The sequence below is a fragment of the Convolutriloba macropyga genome, chromosome 9 (genome assembly GCF_964194025.1).
Source record: "Convolutriloba macropyga chromosome 9, txConMacr16.3, whole genome shotgun sequence".
Lineage (NCBI taxonomy): Eukaryota > Metazoa > Xenacoelomorpha > Acoela > Convolutidae > Convolutriloba > Convolutriloba macropyga.
This window is the reverse complement of record NC_134476.1, coordinates 62717235-62738385: the sequence shown is the minus strand read 5'-3', so window position 1 is coordinate 62738385 and position 21151 is coordinate 62717235. Positions and strand designations below refer to the sequence as shown.

The 21151-nt window shown below is 38.3% G+C and overlaps 9 non-coding genes across 9 annotated transcripts; all 9 read left to right on the top strand.

The window, feature by feature from the left end:
* The first annotated feature begins 1026 nt into the window (after window positions 1–1026).
* LOC142347667 (5S ribosomal RNA) lies at window positions 1027–1145 on the top strand. Its single transcript, XR_012760648.1, has one exon. It is a non-coding gene; the product is annotated as a 5S ribosomal RNA (ribosomal RNA).
* Window positions 1146–6125: 4980 nt separating this feature from the next.
* On the top strand, window positions 6126–6244 carry LOC142347666 (5S ribosomal RNA). The gene has a single exon (XR_012760647.1). It is a non-coding gene; the product is annotated as a 5S ribosomal RNA (ribosomal RNA).
* Window positions 6245–8056: 1812 nt separating this feature from the next.
* Window positions 8057–8175, top strand: LOC142347665 (5S ribosomal RNA). The gene has a single exon (XR_012760646.1). It is a non-coding gene; the product is annotated as a 5S ribosomal RNA (ribosomal RNA).
* Window positions 8176–9689: 1514 nt separating this feature from the next.
* Window positions 9690–9808, top strand: LOC142347664 (5S ribosomal RNA). Its single transcript, XR_012760645.1, has one exon. It is a non-coding gene; the product is annotated as a 5S ribosomal RNA (ribosomal RNA).
* Window positions 9809–10756: 948 nt separating this feature from the next.
* Window positions 10757–10875, top strand: LOC142347663 (5S ribosomal RNA). Its single transcript, XR_012760644.1, has one exon. It is a non-coding gene; the product is annotated as a 5S ribosomal RNA (ribosomal RNA).
* A 1136-nt stretch (window positions 10876–12011) lies between these two features.
* LOC142347661 (5S ribosomal RNA) lies at window positions 12012–12130 on the top strand. The gene has a single exon (XR_012760642.1). It is a non-coding gene; the product is annotated as a 5S ribosomal RNA (ribosomal RNA).
* A 6099-nt stretch (window positions 12131–18229) lies between these two features.
* LOC142347660 (5S ribosomal RNA) lies at window positions 18230–18348 on the top strand. The gene has a single exon (XR_012760641.1). It is a non-coding gene; the product is annotated as a 5S ribosomal RNA (ribosomal RNA).
* Window positions 18349–19484: 1136 nt separating this feature from the next.
* Window positions 19485–19603, top strand: LOC142347659 (5S ribosomal RNA). The gene has a single exon (XR_012760640.1). It is a non-coding gene; the product is annotated as a 5S ribosomal RNA (ribosomal RNA).
* Window positions 19604–20739: 1136 nt separating this feature from the next.
* On the top strand, window positions 20740–20858 carry LOC142347658 (5S ribosomal RNA). Its single transcript, XR_012760639.1, has one exon. It is a non-coding gene; the product is annotated as a 5S ribosomal RNA (ribosomal RNA).
* The last annotated feature ends 293 nt before the right edge of the window (window positions 20859–21151 follow it).

The window sequence follows — 21151 nt, the reverse complement described above, 5'->3', positions numbered from 1 at the left end:
TTGTTATTTGATTTCGTGCTTCTTGCGGGAATTCGTGCAGAATTGATTTAGCACACTGAAGATAGGCGTTGTTCAAAGAATCTGTGTTTGAAATAATTGATTTCGTAAAAGGAGGAATAATTTGCATGATCTGGAATTCGCTTGAGTTGGTTTCTTTCGACAAGCCTTTTTGAGTGATTGAAGAATACATATTTTGGTTTTCGCTGGGAGTAGGCGTAATCAACGAGGGGATAGTGTTCTCCCCCATAGGGGAAAACTTAATTGTTTGAAGATGAAGACTTATGAAAAGTAGATTGTGACAAACGAAAGGTTTCTCAAATAAAAATTAGTGTTTTGGAAAACTCAGAAGTTAACTTAATAAGAACTCTAAGCGCTCTACAGTAAAGGAGAGAGCAACTTAAAAAGAGGAACTTAAAAAGCTAAAGCTAAGGAGGAAAGGGATTTAAAAGAAATTTTGAAGAGTAAAATTAGGAGAAAAAGGTAAAAGAAAAAGCCAGGATTTTAAATCTTAGTGAAAAAGCAGCTTTTAGTGAAAAATCTCTTTTTATAAAAGACTCACTCCCAAAGGACGTTCCTGCACAAAGTGGAGTACTTGCTTTCGCTTTCCTATCACACTTTGCGGTAATAATCCGAGAGTGACATTATCAGAATGTTTATCATCAGCACAACAATTAGGCTAAAAGCAATTGAGCTATGATTTTCCCAAGTACCGGCCTAAACCCACTGAAGTCATGCCTCCGGTTCAATGTCCGGTCGAACAGGTTCCTCGGACCCAATTCATCTCTCCCTTGTTTTGGGGCCGTTCCACTGTATTGTGGATGGTTGGAAGCAAAAAGTTTGTGCGTTGGTCATAATACACTGTATGGCTACGAATTGCATAAATTATAACACAAACGTGGCTAAAATTGCATGTATTAAGTGACTATTTTGCAAACCGCAAGGCGGCGAGTTAAAGTGATCCTGTATATGAATATAGGACTACAATACAATACTGTTGTATATAAATTCGCTCCCACTTACGCAAATGCCTACGACCATACCATGTTGAATGCACCGGTTCTCGTCCGATCACCGAAGTTAAGCAACATTGGGCCTGGTTAGTACTTGGATGGGTGACCGCTTGGGAACACCAGGTGTTGTAGGCTTTTTCTTTTGAGTATTCAAACCTCATAGAATACTTTTATTCGATATTTACACATTTTAGAGCCTCAAAAAGCCTCGGTGATCGAAAAAGTTAAGCCTCATCGAGCGCGGATACTTTTTTGGAAATTGGTGAAAACTTGTCCAAAATGGTTCGCTGTGCCAGATTTTTTTGTTTTGGCCCCAACTATGGCTCAAGTGGAGCATGCCCACAAAAAATGAGCCATTTCGGACTAAAATTGACGATTTGGTGGCCAAAACAAAGTTCGGTGATCGAAAAAGTTAAGCCTCATCGAGCGCGGATACTTTTTTGGAAATTGGTGAAAACTTGTCCAAAATGGTTCGCTGTGCCAGATTTTTTTGTTTTAGCCCCAACTATGGCTCAAGTGGAGCATGCCCACAAAAAATGAGCCATTTCGGACTAAAATTGACGATTTGGTGGCCAAAACAAAGTTCGGTGATCGAAAAAGTTAAGCCTCATCGAGCGCGGATACTTTTTTGGAAATTGGTGAAAACTTGTCCAAAATGGTTCGCTGTGCCAGATTTTTTTGTTTTAGCCCCAACTATGGCTCAAGTGGAGCATGCTCACAAAAAATGAGCCATTTCGGACTAAAATTGACGATTTGGTGGCCAAAACAAAGTTCGGTGATCGAAAAAGTTAAGCCTCATCGAGCGCGGATACTTTTTGGAAATTGGTGAAAACTTGTCCAAAAGGGTTCGCTGTGCCAGATTTTTTTGTTTTAGCCCCAACTATGGCTCAAGTGGAGCATGCCCACAAAAAATGAGCCATTTCGGACTAAAATTGACGATTTGGTGGCCAAAACAAAGTTCGGTGATCGAAAAAGTTAAGCCTCATCGAGCGCGGATACTTTTTGTAAATGACAATTTCAGCAATAACCATTGCTCCAAACACACCCCATATACTTGTAAAGGCCATTCTAATAGTTCCCCTGCTTGCGTTTACTGTATATTTGATATTTGGAACTGTCTCGGAAACATCAATAATAATTGTAAAATTTCCCTTTATTAATCTAACTTTTAAGTTAGTGCAAATCGCTGAGTTCCATTCTTTAGGCTGCACTCCGCTAACGCAGAGTGCATTCAAATAAAACTTATCAAATAGAGTTGATACTTACCTATTTAATAAGTTTATCACAACAATTAGGCTTTTAAATAATAAATTCAGATGCTATTATTTACAGTTGTTATTTACAATGATGTTGAAATAATTCAGCAGGTTTCATTGATGAATCGTTACAGTTGGTATTTACAAGGAAAATTTATCAGATTTTATTGTTGAAGCTTTACAAATTAAGTACAAAATTCAAATAGTTTTTTGTTTGTTCAGGGGTTTCTTGCCAGGATCCATTTAGGACACTTGCCGTAAATCTAAGAGTTTCAACTTTCATATTTACAAAGACGTCGCGCCAACTATTCAGCCTTAGGGTACTTCTCGCTCCAGATAATTGTTCGCATTTGAGAATTAAATGTTCCGATGTTTCAAACTCTTTTTCGCAATAGCTGCAAATTGGTGACTCTGAAAAATTTTTCATCCATCTAATCTGTTTGTCAACAAGACAATTGAAGGCAAGGCGATATAAAAGATTTTGTTGTTGTGGCAAAAGTTTGTAAAATTTCCAGATATTTTTGCTAAAGAGAGTTAATTCTTTCGTTGAACAATTGTACTTTATGACGGATTTGTTTAAGCGGTCCTCGATAAAACTTGTTGGAAAAACTTGAGCAATGATATACCAGTAAATCTCACTTGTTCTTAAGGCTTTGTCAAGTCTCAGGGAAGTTTCGATGTTGTTCTTAAACAGAAGGATACTGTTGTCAGTTTGAGAGACTTTGAGCTTTAAAGATTTTAACAAAATTGTTAAGTCATTTGGAAAGGAAACATCGTTCTCGTTTGATGAGTTAATTTCGTCTATCAGTTTTGCGGAGATTATTTTTGATGTAATATGTGGAAGAGAGATACCGCCCACAGCAACAAATTGGTAAAGAACTTCACTTCTAATTTCCATTTTGTCACCAGTTTTTAGTAGAATGTTGATGAGTTTTTGAACATTCATCAGAATATTTACTGTTGTGTCCGTGTGTCTTGAATAGTACAGGAACTTTGGAAGGATAAAAGTTTCAATGATTTGTCTCTTGGCTTTTAAAGTTTTCGATCGAGAAATGAAGCGCATGTAAATGGCAATTTGTGTTTTGATGAGATCAAGTAAGTTTGTTGATGATTTATCAGTAAAGAATTTAATGCCCAGGATTTTTGTTACACGTACAGTTTTATAGAAAACTATGTCTCTCGTTGACAGGATCTCACTCTCTTTGACGTTGATTTCTAGTTGAGTGCAATCGCAAAAATCTTTGACAGTGTCAAATAGTCCTTCAATCGATGATATGCGTATTGAGCAAGTAATGTCGTCTGCATAAGCCACTGTTTTTGAGCTGGTGAATCCTTCAATATGTGGTGAGTTGTCTATACAGCAAAGCAAGGGCTCAACAGCAAGTATGAAAAGTAAAGCTGAAAGGGGACAACCTTGCCTAACTCCGCGTTGTAGTACAATTGTTTTGGAAAGGTAGCCATTGATTTCAATAATTGCTTTCGTTTCATTGTAAACTGTTCTGATGGCAGATTTTGTGTATTGGTCAATGCCAATTTTATCGAGAAGGGCGAAGATGTAATCTCTGTCTACTTTGTCAAAAGCTTTTGAAAAATCCAGATTCACAAGGCATTTGCTGTTATTTAGTTGCTTATGGGCTTTTCGAACTTTATTTAATGCTATATGGATTTGTCTTTTGCTCAAGTATGCATGCTGATGTTGGCCTATTATGTCTTCAAGATCTATTATGATTCTGGCAGATAGAATGTGTGATAGAATTTTGAGGTCAGTGTTCAGCAAGCTTATAGGTCTAAATTCATCAACAGTTCTCGGATTATCAGTTTTAGGCAGAAGTTTTAAGATTGCAATATTTTGGCTTTCAGGGACTTTTTTAGTTCGAACAATATTGTTGAAAACGCTTTGTAGCAATGGGGCCATTTCTCTCTTAAAAATCTTGTAAAAGTTTGAGGTTATTCCATCCGAACCCGGTGAGCTCTTTGCATTGAGTTTGTTAATTGCTTTCAATACTTCATCTATGGTGATTTCATTTACATCATTTGTTGCTTCGTTTTTGCGCTCGTTCAAATGGTCAAGAAAAATCTCAAAAGAGCCTTTTTTCTTGCTTTTGTAAAGCTGTGAAAAATGGTTTTCAAAGACTTTGATGATTTCTTCCTGATTTGTTGTAACACTTGCACCAACCCTAAGTGAAGTAATATTGTTCGTGTTGTTTTTTTGCTTTGCCCAAGTTTTCAAGTCTTTCGCGTTTCCAAGTTCGCATGATTGGGTCAATTTCTTGAAGTGGATGAACTGATCTTTTTGTTTGTTGTTGTCATACGCATTTATTTTCGAGACTGTATCATTATATCGTTTTAAATTTTTTTCATTGGAGTCATGATTTTGTATTTGTTCTCTCAGCCTTTTCTCTTCGGCCAGGATGTTTTTCATTTGCGAGCTTAAGATTTTTGATTTATTAATAGCTAAGGCTTGGCAGACATCACGTATGTGGCACATCAGCTCTTCATAACTTTCATGTGTCAAACAGTTCATTCCAAATGCTTCTATTTCTGTTTTGATGTACTCTTTGTTTGGAAATAAAATAGCATCGTTCATTTTCCAAAAGCTTTGGCCTCGTTCTTTTTCTTCGCTTTTGTTGCTTAGTTCTAACAGCATGTGATCTGAGAAATTGCTCCGATGTACTTTCATTTCGCTGTACTGGGTTTGGTTTGTAAAAAAATAGTCTATTCGTGAAAAAGACGATGTTCTTTTGTCATAGTGTGTGAAATCAAGTACGTCCAGTTCTACCGCTGCATCAAATAGTAGAGCATGCTCTGTAACCGTTTGGAGCTTTACAAATCGCTTAACTCTATCGTCTACGCTTCGAAGAGCAGTTGAAGTGTTTCGCGAATCATGACTGAAAGCATTAAAATCCCCTGCTAAAACAATAGATCGTTCCGTGTTGAGTTTCGAGAGATTTGAGCTTAATTGCTTCAACTTTTCACAATAGAAGCTTGTATTCAGATATACATTGAATACAGTTAGATTGAGTTCCGTAAAATTAATTCCAGAGTGATCTCGTGATTGCAGTATTTGATTATCAGTTTTTAGTTCTTCACTCCAAACTGTAACTAAACCTCCACTGCAATTTATTGCAGGCACTAGATGATAGCGTAATTTGTATTGCTCGAGAACTGTTTCGTGTGAACGAGATAGAGCTGGAATTTTCGGTTCTTGGATACACAAAATGAATAAAGTTCCGCTAGCTAATTTGTAGCATTTTTCGATTATTGCGAAGAATTTTTTCGGGCTCTTAAGGCCACATGAATTCAAACAGAGAACTTTGTGCTCAATCATTTTTGTTTTGTTCGAACTGATTTTTCTTCTTAATCCACTGATCGTTCAAGAAGTGTTTTGCGATTTGCGCGTTTTGTTGTTTTTGTGTTTCACTAAGTGGCCTTTTGGCGCCTGGTCTGTACTGTTTGAGAACAGCACTATTATCAAGCTCTAAAGATTGAAACTTTACACAACAATTAGGCTAAAAGCAATTGAGCTATGATTTTCCCAAGTACCGGCCTAAACCCACTGAAGTCATGCCTCCGGTTCAATGTCCGGTCGAACAGGTTCCTCGGACCCAATTCATCTCTCCCTTGTTTTGGGGCCGTTCCACTGTATTGTGGATGGTTGGAAGCAAAAAGTTTGTGCGTTGGTCATAATACACTGTATGGCTACGAATTGCATAAATTATAACACAAACGTGGCTAAAATTGCATGTATTAAGTGAATATTTTGCAAACCGCAAGGCGGCGAGTTAAAGTGATCCTGTATATGAATATAGGACTACAATACAATACTGTTGTATATAAATTCGCTCCCACTTACGCAAATGCCTACGACCATACCATGTTGAATGCACCGGTTCTCGTCCGATCACCGAAGTTAAGCAACATTGGGCCTGGTTAGTACTTGGATGGGTGACCGCTTGGGAACACCAGGTGTTGTAGGCTTTTTCTTTTGAGTATTCAAACCTCATAGAATACTATTATTCGATATTTACACATTTTAGAGCCTCAAAAAGCCTCGGTGATCGAAAAAGTTAAGCCTCATCGAGCGCGGATACTTTTTTGGAAATTGGTGAAAACTTGTCCAAAATGGTTCGCTGTGCCAGATTTTTTTGTTTTAGCCCCAACTATGGCTCAAGTGGAGCATGCCCACAAAAAATGAGCCATTTCGGACTAAAATTGACGATTTGGTGGCCAAAACAAAGTTCGGTGATCGAAAAAGTTAAGCCTCATCGAGCGCGGATACTTTTTTGGAAATTGGTGAAAACTTGTCCAAAATGGTTCGCTGTGCCAGATTTTTTTGTTTTAGCCCCAATTATGGCTCAAGTGGAGCATGCCCACAAAAAATGAGCCATTTCGGACTAAAATTGACGATTTGGTGGCCAAAACAACGTTCGATGATCGAAAAAGTTAAGCCTCATCGAGCGCGGATACTTTTTTGGAAATTGGTAAAAACTTGTCCAAAATGGTTCGCTGTGCCAGATTTTTTTGTTTTAGCCCCAACTATGGCTCAAGTGGAGCATGCCCACAAAAAATGAGCCATTTCGGACTAAAATTGACGATTTGGTGGCCAAAACAAAGTTCGGTGATCGAAAAAGTTAAGCCTCATCGAGCGCGGATACTTTTTTGGAAATTGGTGAAAACTTGTCCAAAATGGTTCGCTGTGCCAGATTTTTTTGTTTTAGCCCCAATTATGGCTCAAGTGGAGCATGCCCACAAAAAATGAGCCATTTCGGACTAAAATTGACGATTTGGTGGCCAAAACAAAGTTCGGTGATCGAAAAAGTTAAGCCTCATCGAGCGCGGATACTTTTTTGGAAATTGGTAAAAACTTGTTCAAAATGGTTCGCTGTGCCAGATTTTTTTGTTTTAGCCCCAACTATGGCTCAAGTGGAGCATGCCCACAAAAAATGAGCCATTTCGGACTAAAATTGACGATTTGGTGGCCAAAACAAAGTTCGGTGATCGAAAAAGTTAAGCCTCATCGAGCGCGGATACTTTTTGTAAATGACAATTTCAGCAATAACCATTGCTCCAAACACACCCCATATACTTGTAAAGGCCATTCTAATAGTTCCCCTGCTTGCATTTACTGTATATTTGATATTTGGAACTGTCTCGGAAACATCAATAATAATTGTAAAATTTCCCTTTATTAATCTAACTTATAAGTTAGTGCAAATCGCTGAGTTCCATTCTTTAGGCTGCACTCCGCTAACGCAGAGTGCATTCAAATAAAACTTATCAAATAGAGTTGATACTTACCTATTTAATAAGTTTATCACAACAATTAGGCTTTTAAATAATAAATTCAGATGCTATTATTTACAGTTGTTATTTACAGTGATGTTGAAATAATTCAGCAGGTTTCATTGATGAGTCGTTACAGTTAGGCTAAACAATTAGGCTAAAAGCAATTGAGCTATGATTTTCCCAAGTACCGGCCTAAACCCACTGAAGTCATGCCTCCGGTTCAATGTCCGGTCGAACAGGTTCCTCGGACCCAATTCATCTCTCCCTTGTTTTGGGGCCGTTCCACTGTATTGTGGATGGTTGGAAGCAAAAAGTTTGTGCGTTGGTCATAATACACTGTATGGCTACGAATTGCATAAATTATAACACAAACGTGGCTAAAATTGCATGTATTAAGTGACTATTTTGCAAACCGCAAGGCGGCGAGTTAAAGTGATCCTGTATATGAATATAGGACTACAATACAATACTGTTGTATATAAATTCGCTCCCACTTACGCAAATGCCTACGACCATACCATGTTGAATGCACCGGTTCTCGTCCGATCACCGAAGTTAAGCAACATTGGGCCTGGTTAGTACTTGGATGGGTGACCGCTTGGGAACACCAGGTGTTGTAGGCTTTTTCTTTTGAGTATTCAAACCTCATAGAATACTTTTATTCGATATTTACACATTTTAGAGCCTCAAAAAGCCTCGGTGATCGAAAAAGTTAAGCCTCATCGAGCGCGGATACTTTTTTGGAAATTGGTGAAAACTTGTCCAAAATGGTTCGCTGTGCCAGATTATTTTGTTTTAGCCCCTACTATGGCTAAAGTGGAGCATGCCCAAAAAAAATGAGCCATTTCGGACTAAAATTGACGATTTGTTGGCCAAAACAAAGTTCGGTGATCGAAAAAGTTAAGCCTCATCGAGCGCGGATACTTTTTTGGAAATTGGTGAAAACTTGTCCAAAATGGTTCGCTGTGCCAGATTTTTTTGTTTTAGCCCCAACTATGGCTCAAGTGGAGCATGCCCACAAAAAATGAGCCATTTCGGACTAAAATTGACGATTTGGTGGCCAAAACAAAGTTCGGTGATCGAAAAAGTTAAGCCTCATCGAGCGCGGATTCTTTTTTGGAAATTGGTGAAAACTTGTCCAAAATGGTTCGCTGTGCCAGATTTTTTTGTTTTAGCCCCAACTATGGCTCAAGTGGAGCATGCCCACAAAAAATTGAGCCATTTCGGACTAAAATTGACGATTTGGTGGCCAAAACAAAGTTCGGTGATCGAAAAAGTTAAGCCTCATCGAGCGCGGATACTTTTTTTGGAAATTGGTAAAAACTTGTCCAAAATGGATCGCTGTGCCAGATTTTTTTGTTTTAGCCCCAACTATGGCTCAAGTGGAGCATGCCCACAAAAAATGAGCCATTTCGGACTAAAATTGACGATTTGGTGGCCAAAACAAAGTTGGGTGATCGAAAAAGTTAAGCCTCATCGAGCGCGGATACTTTTTGTAAATGACAATTTCAGCAATAACCATTGCTCCAAACACACCCCATATACTTGTAAAGGCCATTCTAATAGTTCCCCTGCTTGCATTTACTGTATATTTGATATTTGGAACTGTCTCGGAAACATCAATAATAATTGTAAAATTTCCCTTTATTAATCTAACTTATAAGTTAGTGCAAATCGCTGAGTTCCATTCTTTAGGCTGCACTCCGCTAACGCAGAGTGCATTCAAATAAAACTTATCAAATAGAGTTGATACTTACCTATTTAATAAGTTAATCACAACAATTAGGCTAAAAGCAATTGAGCTATGATTTTCCCAAGTACCGGCCTAAACCCACTGAAGTCATGCCTCCGGTTCAATGTCCGGTCGAACAGGTTCCTCGGACCCAATTCATCTCTCCCTTGTTTTGGGGCCGTTCCACTGTATTGTGGATGGTTGGAAGCAAAAAGTTTGTGCGTTGGTCATAATACACTGTATGGCTACGAATTGCATAAATTATAACACAAACGTGGCTAAAATTGCATGTATTAAGTGACTATTTTGCAAACCGCAAGGCGGCGAGTTAAAGTGATCCTGTATATGAATATAGGACTACAATACAATACTGTTGTATATAAATTCGCTCCCACTTACGCAAATGCCTACGACCATACCATGTTGAATGCACCGGTTCTCGTCCGATCACCGAAGTTAAGCAACATTGGGCCTGGTTAGTACTTGGATGGGTGACCGCTTGGGAACACCAGGTGTTGTAGGCTTTTTCTTCTGAGTATTCAAACCTCATAGAATACTTTTATTCGATATTTACACATTTTAGAGCCTCAAAAAGCCTCGGTGATCGAAAAAGTTAAGCCTCATCGAGCGCGGATACTTTTTTGGAAATTGGTGAAAACTTGTCCAAAATGGTTCGCTGTGCCAGATTTTTTTGTTTTGGCCCCAACTATGGCTCAAGTGGAGCATGCCCACAAAAAATGAGCCATTTCGGACTAAAATTGACGATTTGGTGGCCAAAACAAAGTTCGGTGATCGAAAAAGTTAAGCCTCATCGAGCGCGGATACTTTTTGTAAATGACAATTTCAGCAATAACCATTGCTCCAAACACACCCCATATACTTGTAAAGGCCATTCTAATAGTTCCCCTGCTTGCATTTACTGTATATTTGATATTTGGAACTGTCTCGGAAACATCAATAATAATTGTAAAATTTCCCTTTATTAATCTAACTTATAAGTTAGTGCAAATCGCTGAGTTCCATTCTTTAGGCTGCACTCCGCTAACGCAGAGTGTATTCAAATAAAACTTATCAAATAGAGTTGATACTTACCTATTTAATAAGTTTATCACAACAATTAGGCTAAAAGCAATTGAGCTATGATTTTCCCAAGTACCGGCCTAAACCCACTGAAGTCATGCCTCCGGTTCAATGTCCGGTCGAACAGGTTCCTCGGACCCAATTCATCTCTCCCTTGTTTTGGGGCCGTTCCACTGTATTGTGGATGGTTGGAAGCAAAAAGTTTGTGCGTTGGTCATAATACACTGTATGGCTACGAATTGCATAAATTATAACACAAACGTGGCTAAAATTGCATGTATTAAGTGACTATTTTGCAAACCGCAAGGCGGCGAGTTAAAGTGATCCTGTATATGAATATAGGACTACAATACAATACTGTTGTATATAAATTCGCTCCCACTTACGCAAATGCCTACGACCATACCATGTTGAATGCACCGGTTCTCGTCCGATCACCGAAGTTAAGCAACATTGGGCCTGGTTAGTACTTGGATGGGTGACCGCTTGGGAACACCAGGTGTTGTAGGCTTTTTCTTTTGAGTATTCAAACCTCATAGAATACTTTTATTCGATATTTACACATTTTAGAGCCTCAAAAAGCCTCGGTGATCGAAAAAGTTAAGCCTCATCGAGCGCGGATACTTTTTTGGAAATTGGTGGAAACTTGTCCAAAATGGTTCGCTGTGCCAGATTTTTTTGTTTTAGCCCCAACAATGGCTCAAGTGGAGCATGCCCACAAAAAATGAGCCATTTCGGACTAAAATTGACGATTTGGTGGCCAAAACAAGGTTCGGTGATCGAAAAAGTTAAGCCTCATCGAGCGCGGATACTTTTTTGGAAATTGGTAAAAACTTGTCCAAAATGGTTCGCTGTGCCAGATTTTTTTGTTTTAGCCCCAACTATGGCTCAAGTGGAGCATGCCCACAAAAAATGAGCCATTTCGGACTAAAATTGACGATTTGGTGGCCAAAACAAAGTTCGGTGATCGAAAAAGTTAAGCCTCATCGAGCGCGGATACTTTTTGTAAATGACAATTTCAGCAATAACCATTGCTCCAAACACACCCCATATACTTGTAAAGGCCATTCTAATAGTTCCCCTGCTTGCATTTACTGTATATTTGATATTTGGAACTGTCTCGGAAACATCAATAATAATTGTAAAATTTCCCTTTATTAATCTAACTTATAAGTTAGTGCAAATCGCTGAGTTCCATTCTTTAGGCTGCACTCCGCTAACGCAGAGTGCATTCAAATAAAACTTATCAAAAAGAGTTGATACTTACCTATTTAATAAGTTTATCACAACAATTAGGCTAAAAGCAATTGAGCTATGATTTTCCCAAGTACCGGCCTAAACCCACTGAAGTCATGCCTCCGGTTCAATGTCCGGTCGAACAGGTTCCTCGGACCCAATTCATCACTCCCTTGTTTTGGGGCCGTTCCACTGTATTGTGGATGGTTGGAAGCAAAAAGTTTGTGCGTTGGTCATAATACACTGTATGGCTACGAATTGCATAAATTATAACACAAACGTGGCTAAAATTGCATGTATTAAGTGACTATTTTGCAAACCGCAAGGCGGCGAGTTAAAGTGATCCTGTATATGAATATAGGACTACAATACAATACTGTTGTATATAAATTCGCTCCCACTTACGCAAATGCCTACGACCATACCATGTTGAATGCACCGGTTCTCGTCCGATCACCGAAGTTAAGCAACATTGGGCCTGGTTAGTACTTGGATGGGTGACCGCTTGGGAACACCAGGTGTTGTAGGCTTTTTCTTTTGAGTATTCAAACCTCATAGAATACTTTTATTCGATATTTACACATTTTAGAGCCTCAAAAAGCCTCGGTGATCGAAAAAGTTAAGCCTCATCGAGCGCGGATACTTTTTTGGAAATTGGTGGAAACTTGTCCAAAATGGTTCGCTGTGCCAGATTTTTTTGTTTTAGCCCCAACTATGGCTCAAGTGGAGCATGCCCACAAAAAATGAGCCATTTCGGACTAAAATTGACGATTTGGTGGCCAAAACAAAGTTCGGTGATCGAAAAAGTTAAGCCTCATCGAGCGCGGATACTTTTTTGGAAATTGGTAAAAACTTGTCCAAAATGGTTCGCTGTGCCAGATTTTTTTATTTTAGCCCCAACTATGGCTCAAGTGGAGCATGCCCACAAAAAATGAGCCATTTCGGACTAAAATTGACGATTTGGTGGCCAAAACAAAGTTCGGTGATCGAAAAAGTTAAGCCTCATCGAGCGCGGATACTTTTTGTAAATGACAATTTCAGCAATAACCATTGCTCCAAACACACCCCATATACTTGTAAAGGCCATTCTAATAGTTCCCCTGCTTGCATTTACTGTATATTTGATATTTGGAACTGTCTCGGAAACATCAATAATAATTGTAAAATTTCCCTTTATTAATCTAACTTATAAGTTAGTGCAAATCGCTGAGTTCCATTCTTTAGGCTGCACTCCGCTAACGCAGAGTGCATTCAAATAAAACTTATCAAAAAGAGTTGATACTTACCTATTTAATAAGTTTATCACAACAATTAGGCTTTTAAATAATAAATTCAGATGCTATTATTTACAGTTGTTATTTACAATGATGTTGAAATAATTCAGCAGGTTTCATTGATGAATCGTTACAGTTGGTATTTACAAGGAAAATTTATCAGATTTCATTGTTGAAGCTTTACAAATTAAGTACAAAATTCAAATAGTTTTTTGTTTGTTCAGGGGTTTCTTGCCAGGATCCATTTAGGACACTTGCCGTAAATCTAAGAGTTTCAACTTTCATATTTACAAAGACGTCGCGCCAACTATTCAGCCTTAGGGTACTTCTCGCTCCAGATAATTGTTCGCATTTGAGAATTAAATGTTCCGATGTTTCAAACTCTTTTTCGCAATAGCTGCAAATTGGTGACTCCGAAAAATTTTTCATCCATCTAATCTGTTTGTCAACAAGACAATTGAAGGCAAGGCGATATAAAAGATTTTGTTGTTGTGGCAAAAGTTTGTAAAATTTCCAGATATTTTTGCTAAAGAGAGTTAATTCTTTCGTTGAACAATTGTACTTTATGACGGATTTGTTTAAGCGGTCCTCGATAAAACTTGTTGGAAAAACTTGAGCAATGATATACCAGTAAATCTCACTTGTTCTTAAGGCTTTGTCAAGTCTCAGGGAAGTTTCGATGTTGTTCTTAAACAGAAGGATACTGTTGTCAGTTTGAGAGACTTTGAGCTTTAAAGATTTTAACAAAATTGTTAAGTCATTTGGAAAGGAAACATCGTTCTCGTTTGATGAGTTAATTTCGTCTATCAGTTTTTCTGAGATTATTTTTGATGTAATATGTGGAAGAGAGATACCGCCCACAGCAACAGATTGGTAAAGAACTTCACTTCTAATTTCCATTTTGTCACCAGTTTTTAGTAGATTGTTGATGAGTTTTTGAACATTCGTCAGAATATTTACTGTTGTGTCCGTGTGTCTTGAATAATACAGGAACTTTGGAAGGATAAAGGTTTCAATGATTTGTCTCTTGGCTTTTAAAGTTTTCGATCGAGAAATGAAGCGCATGTAAATGGCAATTTGTGTTTTGATGAGATCAAGTAAGTTTGTTGATAATTTATCAGTAAAGAATTTAATGCCCAGGATTTTTGTTACACGTACAGTTTTATAGAAAGCTATGTCTCTCGTTGACAGGATCTCACTCTTTTTGACGTTGATTTCTAGTTGAGTGCAATCGCAAATATCTTTGACAGTGTCAAATAGTCCTTCAATCGATGATATGCGTATTGAGCAAGTAATGTCGTCTGCATAAGCCACTGTTTTTGAGCTGGTGAATCCTTTAATATGTGGTGAGTTGTCTATACAGCAAAGCAAGGGCTCAACAGCAAGTATGAAAAGTAAAGCTGAAAGGGGACAACCTTGCCTAACTCCGCGTTGTAGTACAATTGTTTTGGAAAGGTAGCCATTGATTTCAATAATTGCTTTCGTTTCATTGTAAACTGTTCTGATGGCAGATTTTGTGTATTGGTCAATGCCAATTTTATCGAGAAGGGCGAAGATGTAATCTCTGTCTACTTTGTCAAAAGCTTTTGAAAAATCCAGATTCACAAGGCATTTGCTGTTATTTAGTTGCTTATGGGCTTTTCGAACTTTATTTAATGCTATATGGATTTGTCTTTTGCTCAAGTATGCATGCTGATGTTGGCCTATTATGTCTTCAAGATCTATTATGATTCTGGCAGATAGAATGTGTGATAGAATTTTGAGGTCAGTGTTCAGCAAGCTTATAGGTCTAAATTCATCAACAGTTCTCGGATTATCAGTTTTAGGCAGAAGTTTTAAGATTGCAATATTTTGGCTTTCAGGGACTTTTTCAGTTCGAACAATATTGTTGAAAACGCTTTGTAGCAATGGGGCCATTTCTCTCTTAAAAGTCTTGTAAAAGTTTGAGGTTATTCCATCCGAACCCGGTGAGCTCTTTGCATTGAGTTTGTTAATTGCTTTCAATACTTCATCTATGGTGATTTCATTTACATCATTTGTTGCTTCGTTTTTGCGCTCTTTCAAATGGTCAAGAAAAATCTCAAAAGAGCCTTTTTTCTTGCTTTTGTAAAGCTGTGAAAAATGGTTTTCAAAGACTTTGATGATTTCTTCCTGATTTGTTGTAACACTTGCACCAACCCTAAGTGAAGTAATATTGTTCGTGTTGTTTTTTTGCTTTGCCCAAGTTTTCAAGTCTTTCGCGTTTCCAAGTTCGCATGATTGGGTCAATTTCTTGAAGTGGATGAACTGATCTTTTTGTTTGTTGTTGTCATACGCATTTATTTTCGAGACTGTATCATTATATCGTTTTAAAATTTTTTCATTGGAGTCATGATTTTGTATTTGTTCTCTCAGCCTTTTCTCTTCGGCCAGGATGTTTTTCATTTGCGAGCTTAAGATTTTTGATTTATTGATAGCTAAGGCTTGGCAGACATCACGTATGTGGCACTTCAGCTCTTCATAACTTTCATGTGTCAAACAGTTCATTCCAAATGCTTCTATTTCTGTTTTGATGTACTCTTTGTTTGGAAATAAAATAGCATCGTTCATTTTCCAAAAGCTTTGGCCTCGTTCTTTTTCTTCGCTTTTGTTGCTTAGTTCTAACAGCATGTGATCTGAGAAATTGCTCCGATGTACTTTCATTTCGCTGTACTGGGTTTGGTTTGTAAAAAAATAGTCTATTCGTGAAAAAGACGATGTTCTTTTGTCATAGTGTGTGAAATCAAGTACGTCCAGTTCTACCGCTGCATCAAATAGTAGAGCATGCTCTGTAACCGTTTGGAGCTTTACAAATCGCTTAACTCTATCGTCTACGCTTCGAAGAGCAGTTGATGTGTTTCGCGAATCATGACTGAAAGCATTAAAATCCCCTGCTAAAACAATAGATCGTTCCGTGTTGAGTTTCGAGAGATTTGAGCTTAATTGCTTCAACTTTTCACAATAGAAGCTTGTATTCAGATATACATTGAATACAGTTAGATTGAGTTCCGTAAAATTAATTCCAGAGTGATCTCGTGATTGCAGTATTTGATTATCAGTTTTTAGTTCTTCACTCCAAACTGTAACTAAACCTCCACTGCAGTTTATTGCAGGCACTAGATGATAGCGTAATTTGTATTGCTCGAGAACTGTTTCGTGTGAACGAGATAGAGCTGGAATTTTCGATTCTTGGATACACAAAATGAATAAAGATCCGCTAGCTAATTTGTAGCATTTTTCGATTATTGCGAAGAATTTTTTCGGGCTCTTAAGGCCACATGAATTCAAACAGAAAACTTTGTGCTCAATCATTTTTGTTTTGTTCGAACTGATTTTTCTTCTTAATCCACTGATCGTTCAAGAAGTGTTTTGCGATTTGCGCGTTTTGTTGTTTTTGTGTTTCACTAAGTGGCCTTTTGGCGCCTGGTCTGTACTGTTTGAGAACAGCACTATTATCAAGCTCTAAAGATTGAAACTTCTCTGTATTAAGATAGGCGGAATCATTACATTCAGCGTTTTGTATGTTGGTTGAGGTTTTGTCAGCGTTTTCTGTTTCTTTTTCTATGACTGTAGCATTTTCTGTTGTGCCACTACAAATTTCTTCTGTATAAGTTTCTTCCACTTCCTCTTCATCTATGGTCAAGTTGCAAGAGGAGGTGTCACTGATTGTTTCAGTTTCGGGAACTTTATGAAAATTTGTTGGTTTCTGCTTGTCAGCACGATTATTCTTTGTTTCTTTGTTTATGTTTTGCACATTTTTGATTCTTTGTAGCTGGTTTTGCCATAAGTAGCACCAATCTTTATGGTGTCCCCGATACTGTAGTTTGCTTTCTTCACAGTAACTGCAGTTATGTAATGAGGGAGCATGGAACTTGATCTCTAAGCTGTTCCATTCTTTGAATTCTGCGATCCGATTTTCATATGACCAAGTTTTTAATCTTTCCTCTTCAGTTGCGTTTTTCACTGTCACACTCAGTGTTGCATAACCATTGAAGATGAGATCGCCTCCTATGTTGTCTTTCATTCGAATAATTGCGGGGCTATGTTCTATTCCCTCTGGAAGATCTATTAGTTTCAGGGCTTCAGTGTCTGTGCAAACATAAGGGAGATTACTGAATTTGATATTGTATCTTCTAGGATAGAATGATTTTTCTGTGTTGAGGAAATGTTTGCCCATAGGAAAAACGATTTTGCCTAGTAAATTTAGGCCTCTGGATCTAATCGAATGGTATTGCTTTTTGACAGTTGGTGGTGAAACAACAGTCAGCGAATGAAGTCTTTTGTCTCTTATGTATGCGAATGTTTTGCTGATTGTTATTTGATTTCGTGCTTCTTGCGGGAATTCGTGCAGAATTGATTTAGCACACTGAAGATAGGCGTTGTTCAGAGAATCTGTGTTTAAAATAATTGATTTCGTAAATGGAGGAATAATTTGCATGATCTGGAATTCGCTTGAGTTGGTTTCTTTCGACAAGCCTTTTTGAGTGATTGAAGAATACATATTTTGGTTTTCGCTGGGAGTAGGCGTCATCAACGAGGGGATAGTGTTCTCCCCCATAGGGGAAAACTTAATTGTTTGAAGACCAAGACTTATGAAAAGTAGATTGTGACAAACGAAAGGTTTCTCAAATAAAAATTAGTGTTTTGGAAAACTCAGAAGTTAACTTAATAAGAACTCTAAGCGCTCTACAGTAAAGGAGAGAGCAACTTAAAAAGAGGAACTTAAAAAGCTAAAGCTAAGGAGGAAAGGGATTTAAAAGAAATTTTGAAGAGTAAAATTAGGAGAAAAAGGTAAAAGAAAAAGCCAGGATTTTAAATCTTAGTGAAAAAGCAGCTTTTAGTGAAAAATCTCTTTTTATAAAAGACTCACTCCCAAAGGACGTTCCTGCACAAAGTGGAGTACTTGCTTTCGCTTTCCTATCACACTTTGCGGTAATAATCCGAGAGTGACATTATCAGAATGTTTATCATCATCACAACAATTAGGCTAAAAGCAATTGAGCTATGATTTTCCCAAGTACCGGCCTAAACCCACTGAAGTCATGCCTCCGGTTCAATGTCCGGTCGAACAGGTTCCTCGGACCCAATTCATCACTCCCTTGTTTTGGGGCCGTTCCACTGTATTGTGGATGGTTGGAAGCAAAAAGTTTGTGCGTTGGTCATAATACACTGTATGGCTACGAATTGCATAAATTATAACACAAACGTGGCTAAAATTGCATGTATTAAGTGACTATTTTGCAAACCGCAAGGCGGCGAGTTAAAGTGATCCTGTATATGAATATAGGACTACAATACAATACTGTTGTATATAAATTCGCTCCCACTTACGCAAATGCCTACGACCATACCATGTTGAATGCACCGGTTCTCGTCCGATCACCGAAGTTAAGCAACATTGGGCCTGGTTAGTACTTGGATGGGTGACCGCTTGGGAACACCAGGTGTTGTAGGCTTTTTCTTTTGAGTATTCAAACCTCATAGAATACTTTTATTCGATATTTACACATTTTAGAGCCTCAAAAAGCCTCGGTGATCGAAAAAGTTAAGCCTCATCGAGCGCGGATACTTTTTTGGAAATTGGTGGAAACTTGTCCAAAATGGTTCGCTGTGCCAGATTTTTTTGTTTTAGCCCCAACAATGGCTCAAGTGGAGCATGCCCACAAAAAATGAGCCATTTCGGACTAAAATTGACGATTTGGTGGCCAAAACAAAGTTCGGTGATCGAAAAAGTTAAGCCTCATCGAGCGCGGATACTTTTTTGGAAATTGGTAAAAACTTGTCCAAAATGGTTCGCTGTGCCAGATTTTTTTGTTTTAGCCCCAACTATGGCTCAAGTGGAGCATGCCCACAAAAAATGAGCCATTTCGGACTAAAATTGACGATTTGGTGGCCAAAACAAAGTTCGGTGATCGAAAAAGTTAAGCCTCATCGAGCGCGGATACTTTTTGTAAATGACAATTTCAGCAATAACCATTGCTCGAAACACACCCCATATACTTGTAAAGGCCATTCTAATAGTTCCCCTGCTTGCATTTACTGTATATTTGATATTTGGAACTGTCTCGGAAACATCAATAATAATTGTAAAATTTCCCTTTATTAATCTAACTTATAAGTTAGTGCAAATCGCTGAGTTCCATTCTTTAGGCTGCACTCCGCTAACGCAGAGTGCATTCAAATAAAACTTATCAAATAGAGTTGATACTTACCTATTTAATAAGTTTATCACAACAATTACGCTAAAAGCAATTGAGCTATGATTTTCCCAAGTACCCGCCTAAACCCACTGAAGTCATGCCTCCGGTTCAATGTCCGGTCGAACAGGTTCCTCGGACCCAATTCATCTCTCCCTTGTTTTGGGGCCGTTCCACTGTATTGTGGATGGTTGGAAGCAAAAAGTTTGTGCGTTGGTCATAATACACTGTATGGCTACGAATTGCATAAATTATAACACAAACGTGGCTAAAATTTCATGTATTAAGTGACTATTTTGCAAACCGCAAGGCGGCGAGTTAAAGTGATCCTGTATATGAATATAGGACTACAATACAATACTGTTGTATATAAATTCGCTCCCACTTACGCAAATGCCTACGACCATACCATGTTGAATGCACCGGTTCTCGTCCGATCACCGAAGTTAAGCAACATTGGGCCTGGTTAGTACTTGGATGGGTGACCGCTTGGGAACACCAGGTGTTGTAGGCTTTTTTTTTTGAGTATTCAAACCTCATAGAATACTTTTATTCGATATTTACACATTTTAGAGCCTCAAAAAGCCTCGGTGATCGAAAAAGTTAAGCCTCATCGAGCGCGGATACTTTTTTGGAAATTGGTGGAAACTTGTCCAAAATGGTTCGCTGTGCCAGATTTTTTTGTTTTAGCCCCAACTATGGCTCAAGTGGAGCATGCCCACAAAAAATGAGCCATTTCGGACTAAAATTGACGATTTGGTGGCCAAAACAAAGTTCGGTGATCGAAAAAGTTAAGCCTCATCGAGCGCGGATACTTTTTTGGAAATTGGTAAAAACTTGTCCAAAATGGTTCGCTGTGCCAGATTTTTTTGTTTTAGCCCCAACTATGGCTCAAGTGGAGCATGCCCACAAAAAATGAGCCATTTCGGACTAAAATTGACGATTTGGTGGCCAAAACAAAGTTCGGTGATCGAAAAAGTTAAGCCTCATCGAGCGCGGATACTTTTTGTAAATGACAATTTCAGCAATAACCATTGCTCCAAACACACCCCATATACTTGTAAAGGCCATTCTAATAGTTCCCCTGCTTGCATTTACTGTATATTTGATATTTGGAACTGTCTCGGAAACATCAATAATAATTGTAAAATTTCCCTTTATTAATCTAACTTATAAGTTAGTGCAAATCGCTGAGTTCCATTCTTTAGGCTGCACTCCGCTAACGCAGAGTGCATTCAAATAAAACTTATCAAATAGAGTTGCTACTTACCTATTTAATAAGTTAATCACAACAATTAGGCTAAAAGCAATTGAGCTATGATTTTCCCAAGTACCGGCCTAAACCCACTGAAGTCATGCCTCCGGTTCAATGTCCGGTCGAACAGGTTCCTCGGACCCAATTCATCTCTCCCTTGTTTTGGGGCCGTTCCACTGTATTGTGGATGGTTGGAAGCAAAAAGTTTGTGCGTTGGTCATAATACACTGTATGGCTACGAATTGCATAAATTATAACACAAACGTGGCTAAAATTGCATGTATTAAGTCACTATTTTGCAAACCGCAAGGCGGCGAGTTAAAGTGATCCTGTATATGAATATAGGACTACAATACAATACTGTTGTATATAAATTCGCTCCCACTTACGCAAATGCCTACGACCATACCATGTTGAATGCACCGGTTCTCGTCCGATCACCGAAGTTAAGCAACATTGGGCCTGGTTAGTACTTGGATGGGTGACCGCTTGGGAACACCAGGTGTTGTAGGCTTTTTCTTTTGAGTATTCAAACCTCATAGAATTTTTTTATTCGATATTTACACATTTTAGAGCCTCAAAAAGCCTCGGTGATCGAAAAAGTTAAGCCTCATCGAGCGCGGATACTTTTTTGGAAATTGGTGAAAACTTGTCCAAAATGGTTCGCTGTGCCAGATTTTTTTGTTTTAGCCCCAACTATGGCTCAAGTGGAGCATGTCCACAAAAAATGAGCCATTTCGGACTAAAATTGACGATTTGGTGGCCAAAACAAAGTTCGGTGATCGAAAAAGTTAAGCCTCATCGAGC